Below are 8611 nucleotides of genomic sequence, written 5' to 3'. Positions count from 1 at the left end.
TACATTTTATATCCTCTCTACTTCGACCATCATCAGTTATTTTACTCCCTAAATAGCAAAACTCCTTTACGACTTTAAGTGTCTCATTTCCTAATCTAATTCCCTCAGCATCACCCGATTTAATTTGACTACATTCCATTATCCTCGTTTTGCTTTTGTTGATGTTCATCTTATATCCTCTTTTCAAGACACTGTCCATTCCGTTCAACTGCTCTTCCAAGTCTTTTGTTGTCTCTGACAGAATTACAATGTCATCGGCGAACCTCAAAGTTTTTACTTCTTCTCCATGAATTTTAATACCTACTCCGAATTTTTCTTTTGTTTCCTTTACTGCTTGCTCAATATACAGATTGAATAACATCGGGGAGAGGCTACAACCCTGTCTCACTCCTTTCCCAACCACTGCTTCCCTTTCATGCCCCTCGACTCTTATAACAACCACTTGGTTTTTGTACAAATTGTAAATAGCCTTTCGCTCCCTGTATTTTACCCATGCCACCTTCAGAATTTGAAAGAGAGTATTCCAGTTAACATTGTCAAAAGCTTTCTCTCAGTCTACAAATGCTAGAAACGTAGGTTTGCCTTTTCTTAATCTTTCTTCTAAGATAAGTCGTAAGGTTAGTATTGCCTCACGTGTTCCAACATTTCTACGGAATCCAAACTGATCTTCCCCGAGGTCCGCTTCTACCAGTTTTTCCATTCGTCTGTAAAGAATTTGCGTTAGTATTTTGCAGCTGTGATTTATTAAACTGATACTTCGGTAATTGTCACATCTGTCTACACCTATTTTTTTTTGGGATTGGAATTATTATATTCTTCTTGAAGTCTGAGGGTATTTCGCCTATCTCATACATCTTGCTTACCAGATGGTAGAGTTTTGTCAGGACTGGCTCTCCCAAGGCCATCAGTAGTTCTAATGGAATGTTGTCTACTCCCGGAGCCTTGTTTCGTCTCAGGTCTTTCAGTGCTCTGTCAAACTCTTCACGCTGTATCTTATCTCCCATTTCGTCTTCATCTACATCCTCTTCCATTTCCATAATATTGTCCTCAAGTACTTTGCCCTTGTATAAACCATCTATATACTCCTTCCACCTTTCTGCCTTCCCTTCTTTGCTTAGAACTGGGTTGCCATCTGAGCTCTTGATATTCATACAAGTGGTTCTCTTCTCTCCAAAGGTCTCTTTAATTTTCCTGTAGGCAGTATATATCTTACCCCAAGTGAGACAAGCCTCTACATCCTTACATTTGTCCTCTAGCCATCCCTGCTTAGCCATTTTGCACTTCCTGTCGATTTCATTTTTGAGACGTTTGTATTCCTTTTTGCCTGCTTCATTTACTGCATTTTTTTTATTTTCTCCTTTCATCAATTAAATTCAATATTTCTTCTGTTACCCAAGGATTTCTATTAGCCCTCGTCTTTTTACTTACTTGATTGTCTGCTGCCTTCACTACTTCATCCCTCAGAGCTACCCATTCTTCTTCTACTGTATTTCTTTCCCCCATTCCTGTCAATTGTTCCCTTATGCTCTCCCTCAAACTCTCTACAACCTCTGGTTCTTTCAGTTTATCCAGGTCCCATCTCCTTAAATTCCCACCTTTTTGCAGTTTCTTCAGTTTCAATCTGCAGATCATAACCAATAGATTGTGGTCAGAATCCACATCTGCCCCTGGAAATGTCTTACAATTTAAAACCTGGTTCCTAAATCTCTGTCTTACCATTATATAATCTATCTGCTACCTTTTAGTTCAAATGGTTCAAATGGCTCTGAGCACTATGGGACTCAACTGCTGTGGTCATAAGTCCCCTAGAACTGAGAACTACTTAAACCTAACTAACCTAAGGACATCACACACATCCATGCCCGAGGCAGGATTCGAACCTGCGACCGTAGCGGTCATGCGGTTCCAGACTGTAGCGCCTTTAACCGCTCGGCCACTCCGGCCGGCCTACCTTTTAGTATCTCCAGGATTCTTCCAGGTATACAACCTTCTTTTATGATTCTTGAACCAAGTGTTAGCTATGATTAGGTTATGCTCTGTGCAAAATTCTACACGGCGGCTTCCTCTTTCATTTCTTCCCCCCAATCCATATTCACCTACTATGTTTCCTTCTCTCCCTTTTCCTACTGACGAATTCCAGTCACCCATGACTATTAAATTTTCGTCTCCCTTCACTACCTGAATAATTTCTTTTATCTCATCATACATTTCATCAATTTCTTCATCATCTGCAGAGCTAGTTGGCATATAAACTTGTACTACTGTAGTAGGCATGGGCTTTGTGTCTATCTTGGCCACAATAATGCGTTCACTATGCTGTTTGTAGTAGCTAACCCGCACTCCTATTTTTTTATTCATTATTAAACCTACTCCTGCATTGCCCCTATTTGAATTGAGCTGTTGGTTTGAAAAAGTGATATATTTTTGATGACAAATTTCATTAAGGAATAAATATATTGGGAAGCAGTAGTTAGTATCCCTAGTTCCCTAAACAGGCTTCTGCAGGATGTTCTTGAGTTGGAAAACTTGGCTTGATGAATTACCCCAAAAAATAATACCATATGACATTATGGAATGAAAGGAAACATAGTATGCCAGCTTTTTCATTTTTATATCCCCTATGTCTGACACAATTCGAATTGCAAATAGATATTTGTTAAGACGCTTCAGCAGTTCTGTTGTGTGCTCCTCCCAGTTGAATTTATTATCAAGCTGTAATCCCAAGAATTTAACACTGTCCACTTCTTCTATCTGCTTGTCATTATATGTTAGGCATATACTTGTGGGACACCCCTTATAAGTTCTGACCTGCATGTAGTGTGTGTTTTCAAAGTTTAGTGACAAATAATTGGCTAGGAACCAGTGATTAATGTTTACAAATATTTTATTAGCTCATCTTTCTAAGACTACACTTGATTTGCTATTTGTTACAATGTTTGTATCATCGTCAAAAAAAAAAAACGAATTTGGCATCTGGTAATATTACTGGTGAACAGCCATTGACATACACGAGAAAAAGTAAGGGCCCCAAAATGGAACCTTGTGGGACCCCACGACTATGTGGCGGTTATCGACTGTAAGATTCGACTGCCTCATCTTTGAGAACGAACTTCTTAGAAAACTGTTGATCTCAGTGTGTTCCGAACTCTATTTGAGAGGATGTGTTTGTACCGACATGATCAAAATAAAGTTAATTCATTATAAACGAGCAAATACTTAATGTTGGGTTCGATATTACCGTATGTAACATCTCGATCCCCACACTGGTGACCCCGACACTCACAAACGCCGCTTATGATGCCAGAAATGTGTACTGGAACATCACCATGGACAAACAATGCAGCAACCCTTTGTCGGATTTCTACGTCCATCGACTTCGCATCGCGCCACATCTGGATGCAGTGTACAGCAAGTGTAATTAGTGTGTAAATTCCCGACTCTTGTGTGAATCGTACTTTTTGGTAACTTTCGTCACCTTCTCACACATCGACAATGCGACCGAGGCACACACGTCGTCCGTCGAAACCCGCTCAACGCGTCGGTAATTTCACTTTCGGACAGTGCAGTGCTTCTTCGCCGATTAATTTGGACAATTTTGACTTGCTTTTGTGTAATGAATTAACTTTGTGCAGTGCTTCGACATCGGACAATCATGCCAAACAATGGGCTGCAACAAACGGGGACGATGTTGCAAATCCCAGTTCGCACGAGCTCCGAACTACGGCTAAATCGCATGCCTGGTCGAATTCACAAATGCCCGTCACGGCTATCGCGTCTTCCGCGCCGCGTGCAAATTCGTTCGACCCGGTTTCCGCACAGTCCGTCTTCCAGAGTTCGAATGTTCGCGCCAACTTTCCTGCCACTTCCCCGCGCTTGTCCCTCATTTGCAGCATCCAACTACCAACATTTCTCTAGGACCAACTTCCAAAGTGGTTCATGGCCGCGGAGTATATATTCTCCTCTTATGGTATCCCCAACGAAAGTGAAAAATACCTCGTGCTCTTCAGGCACCTAAAGGACTATCATTATATAATTATGGACATTATCTGTGACAATTTGAGTGACAAGTACACCAGAGCGAAAGCCGCTTTAATCCAGCGCCTGTCACCAACATCACAGGAACAATTTCGTCAAGGGCATCCTACCAATCAACGACAATGCACCAATTACACCGATGACAATGCCGGCTGTTTCTCAGTGCAACACTGGACGTGCCACGCCTCCCTCTACGCCACACCGACTCTGCTCGACCGCTACTGACAGCGACATCACGGCCGCCGCCTGCTGGCTCGCTGACCTCGACCCAGTCAAAACAAACAGCTGCGCGACATATGATCCCGCCATGGCTACTGCACCCGCATCTTGCCAATAACTTGCCGACACTACGCACGCTTACCGCCCGGCCGTTCACTATTCGATCGCTCCTGCAAGTTGTTCACCCACCCCAGAAGACGATTTCATTTGTATCGATGCTTCATACAGCAGTGAATGTGTTCTCACTCCGCCACCGCCAAGTACTGAGTTACACATTTGCGATCGCACACACGATCTCTTCTACTCGAACTGTTACGTTAATACTGTGCCGCCGACCTTGTCTCGTACGCCAGGTTACCCTTTGATAGAGACAGATCCTGATTTCGACCCCATCTTACTCAGTGATACACAGCAGACTGCTTCATGACATACATTTTCACCTGAACGACTGCAACAGCTACGTGAGCAAATTCCGACATACAACTTGTTGGTACAAGATCAGTTACACATGCTGCAGCCGACACTGACCGAGCACGGCGTGCAACGAGATGCCCCTGTCATTGTTCCACCTCCGACTGCTTCCGATCCTTTGCCGCTACTACCAGCTACAACTAATACCCTAACGATCACACTACATGGATCTATGTCCCAGATGTCACAACTGTCAACATCAAGCCGCCTCAAGTGGAAATTCTACGTTACTGATGTGATACAAGCAACTTATTTACGCCGCTGCCACCTTTCCTTGGTAGTTCCAGACACTTCGTTTCTGTACCACGGCATAACCAGCCGCATTCCAGTGCCGCTTGCTTTGCCGCCCTCTTCACTACCTCTGCAATGTACGACCAAAACATCTGCCATTTCTGCTTCGACGAGTGAGCACCTTTCCGCTCCGACACACGACCGTGCAGCAGTTTCGCGCGAGCAGCTTGCAGCCTTACGACTCGACCGCAGCGCCGACAGCGACAGCACACACGCTGCTCCAGTTCCATCGAACTGTGTCACCTCTCCGCCACGGACCAGTAGTTCATCCGCCGATTCGACTTCTTCACGTTCACATTACGTCTCATCGCCTTCCTGCTCCGGCCACGGTTTCGCCGACCACGTCCGCCTTCCACCACCTCTCGCCGTCGCCATGCCTCATGCACAGGGCTCACCGACACGCCCCCCAACCTTCGATCACGGCTGTTTCGCACATCAAAACACCGACACTGTCAACTCCGCTTGGAACATCCTGCCATCTACCGCTGTAAAACACTCACCGTCCACGGACTCTGAGGTGACGCTTCCGTCTACACCGAAGTCATCTGCCGCCAAGGTCAGTCATGTGCAGCTTGCTGTTTTCTCCCCTGCTGCGACATCAAGCGCTTCTATAACTCTGTCATTACCGCGAGTGTTGCTCATCCGGCTTCTCTTACGCAACCTGTTAAGCCACAGCATACTTGGTCCTTTTATGTCATATGGCCAATAACAAACTGTTACCGGACACGCGGCACTTACCGCGGCGCTCGCCGGCAAATACTTTGGCAATACATCGCATCGCATCTTCGACGAACTCAGCGCCTTTGATCGGATCAAAACCCCGCTGCACCACACGGCCTCGGCACGACGATGTTCTCCCCACCGACACGCCGCCACCTTCTGCTTCCACCGTGCCATCAGCAGCACGCTACGGTCAACCTGTGAACGCCTTCCGCGCCTCCTTCCCTTCGCTGGTCGCGCCTACCGAGACATCGAGAAACGGTCCGATCGCGCCTCGCACTAGCGCCTTCCACGGCACGACCGAGCGAGGTGGCGCAGTGGTTAGACACTGGACTCGCATTCGGGAGGACGACGGTTCAATCCCGCGTCCGGCCATCCTGATTTAGGTTTTCCGTGATTTCCCTAAATCACTCCAGGCAAATGCCGGGATGGTTCCTCTGAAAGGGCACGGCCGACTTCCTTCCCCATCCTTCCCTAATCCGATGAGACCGATGACCACGCTGTCTGGTCTCCTTCCCCAAAAAACCAATCCACGGCACGATCAGTCACGCGCACCTGCGCCATCAGCCGGCCGGGTGCACACACGCCTCTCATCATCCTTACCGTGCTCCGCACTACCGGCGAGAGCTCCGTGGCGGTTATCGACTGCAAGAATCAACCGCCTCATCTTTGAGAACGAATTTCTTTGAAAACTGTTGATCTCAGTGTGTTCCGAACTCTGTATTCGAGCGGATGTGTTTGTACCGACATGATCAAAATAAAGTTAATTCATTATAAACGAGCGAATACTTAATGTTGGGTTCGATATTGCCGTATGTAACATCTCAATCCCTACATGTAATTCGTTCCCAGTTGGATGATGCCTGATAGCTTGAAATGTGTCTCTTTCCTAATAACACCCTTTGTTTCATGCCAGAGATATAAGATTTGAACAATTTTTCAGCATTTCCTGTTACACTATAATATTCTAATTTATTTAAAACGATATTGTGATTTACACACCAAATGCCTTTGACAAATCACAAGATAGACCAGTTGCCTGCAATTTTTTGTCTAATGAATTAAGCACTTTTTCACTGTAAGGGTAGATAGCCTTCTCAATATCAGAACCCTTTAGAAATCCAAACTGTGACTTTGAGAGTATGTTATTTGAGATAAGATGGTTATAAAGCGAATTGTACATTACTTTTTCTAAAATTTTTGAGAATGCTTGCAACAGTGAAATTGGACAGAAATTTGAGGCTATTTCTTTATCTCCCTTCTTAAACAGTGGCTTAACTTCAGCTTATTTCAACCATTCTGGAAATATTCCACTAACAAACGACTGGTTACAAAGATAGCTTAATATGTTACTTAGCGCAGAATCACATTCTTTAATTAACTTTGTTGATATTTCATCATACACACTAGATGTTTTTGATTTTAAAGATTTTATGATGGACATTATTTCTGCTGGGGTAGTGAGGGTCAAATTCATATTACGGAAGTTACTTGAAATGTCTGGTCTGAGGTATTCCATAGCAGCATCTACCGGACCTGACAACCCCATCTTTTCAGTAACAGTTACAAAATGTTTGTTACAAAGTTCTGCAACACTATACACATCTGTCACCAATGTGTCATTTACTCTTAATGCTATTTGTTCCTCTTCATGTCTGGTTCTACTCTATCTTATGACAGATCCACTGAAAGAAAATTATAGCTATAAAGATTGGTCACCAACTCTGATGGAGCAATTTAAATATTTTCTTTCAGATTGTGTTTCTGAACATGCCAGAAACAAATTTAAGTTCTGCCATCTTTACTTTGAATAAATACATAAAATTAATATTCTGCTAAATCAAATTTAAAAGTAAGAAATCTCATAAAATTGAACTTTACAATGACATAGCAAAGCGACCACACTGTCTCTTCAAAATGAAAGTAAACAGTTATTCTTGGAAGTTACTTTTATACGAGACTGAATGACTGTTATAACAAGAAAATTAATTAACTATTCTCTTAGACTACAGAATGACACAAAAGTTACATTTGACAAAATGGGCAGGGAACTTTGGATCGGTATATGGCTTTGGGACAATGATTCGAACAAATACTTTTGCCAAAACTATATTAAAACTTTTTTGAATTTATGGGGTTGACTGTGACAGCCGGCCAGGGTGGCCGAGCGGTTCTAGGCGCTACAATCTGGAACCGCACGACCGCTACGGTCGCAGGTTCGAATCCTGCCTCAGGCATGGATGTGTGTGATGTCCTTAGGTTAGTTAGGTTTAAGTAGTTCTAAGTTCTAGGCGACTGATGACCTCAGAAGTTAAGTCCCATAGTGCTTAGAGCCATTTGAACCATTTGACTGTAACATCCTGATACACTTCTAAATATGGTTAATACAAAACTGTCTTGTTAGTTGCAGTCATACCGGTGTTGAAGTTGTTGCCTGTGGAATAAAAATTTGGATAGGCTCTTCACATCTCAAGTGATGGAATTAATTTGTGATTACTACTCACATGCAATAGCCATGTTAACTTGCTGTATCATCGAACCACATTCCATCATATAAAACAAGTTGGGTATTCTTGCTTTCCAACAACACAAAATAAACTGGAGACGACTTCAGGAACTATAAGCCACTGCCACACCAAATATCAAGCAGTTTCACACCGAATTTTTTACTGTTTAAGCCTCGCATCACATGAAATGCCATGATATGTACACTGCCAAGGCTCTACTGCAACTGCTCCTGGTTTTCCGATCGTTCCCTTCCTTGTGCTGCTTGCATCAAGGTCATCCAAGAGACAGAGTCAAAAACCCATTGCGGATTCCCTAGGTTTATGATTTCAATTTGTTTAAATGAATTACATGTCCTAATACCTTAGAA

This window comes from Schistocerca nitens, chromosome 4, assembly GCF_023898315.1.
Source record: "Schistocerca nitens isolate TAMUIC-IGC-003100 chromosome 4, iqSchNite1.1, whole genome shotgun sequence".
Lineage (NCBI taxonomy): Eukaryota > Metazoa > Arthropoda > Insecta > Orthoptera > Acrididae > Schistocerca > Schistocerca nitens.
Note: the sequence above shows the minus strand (reverse complement) of the source record.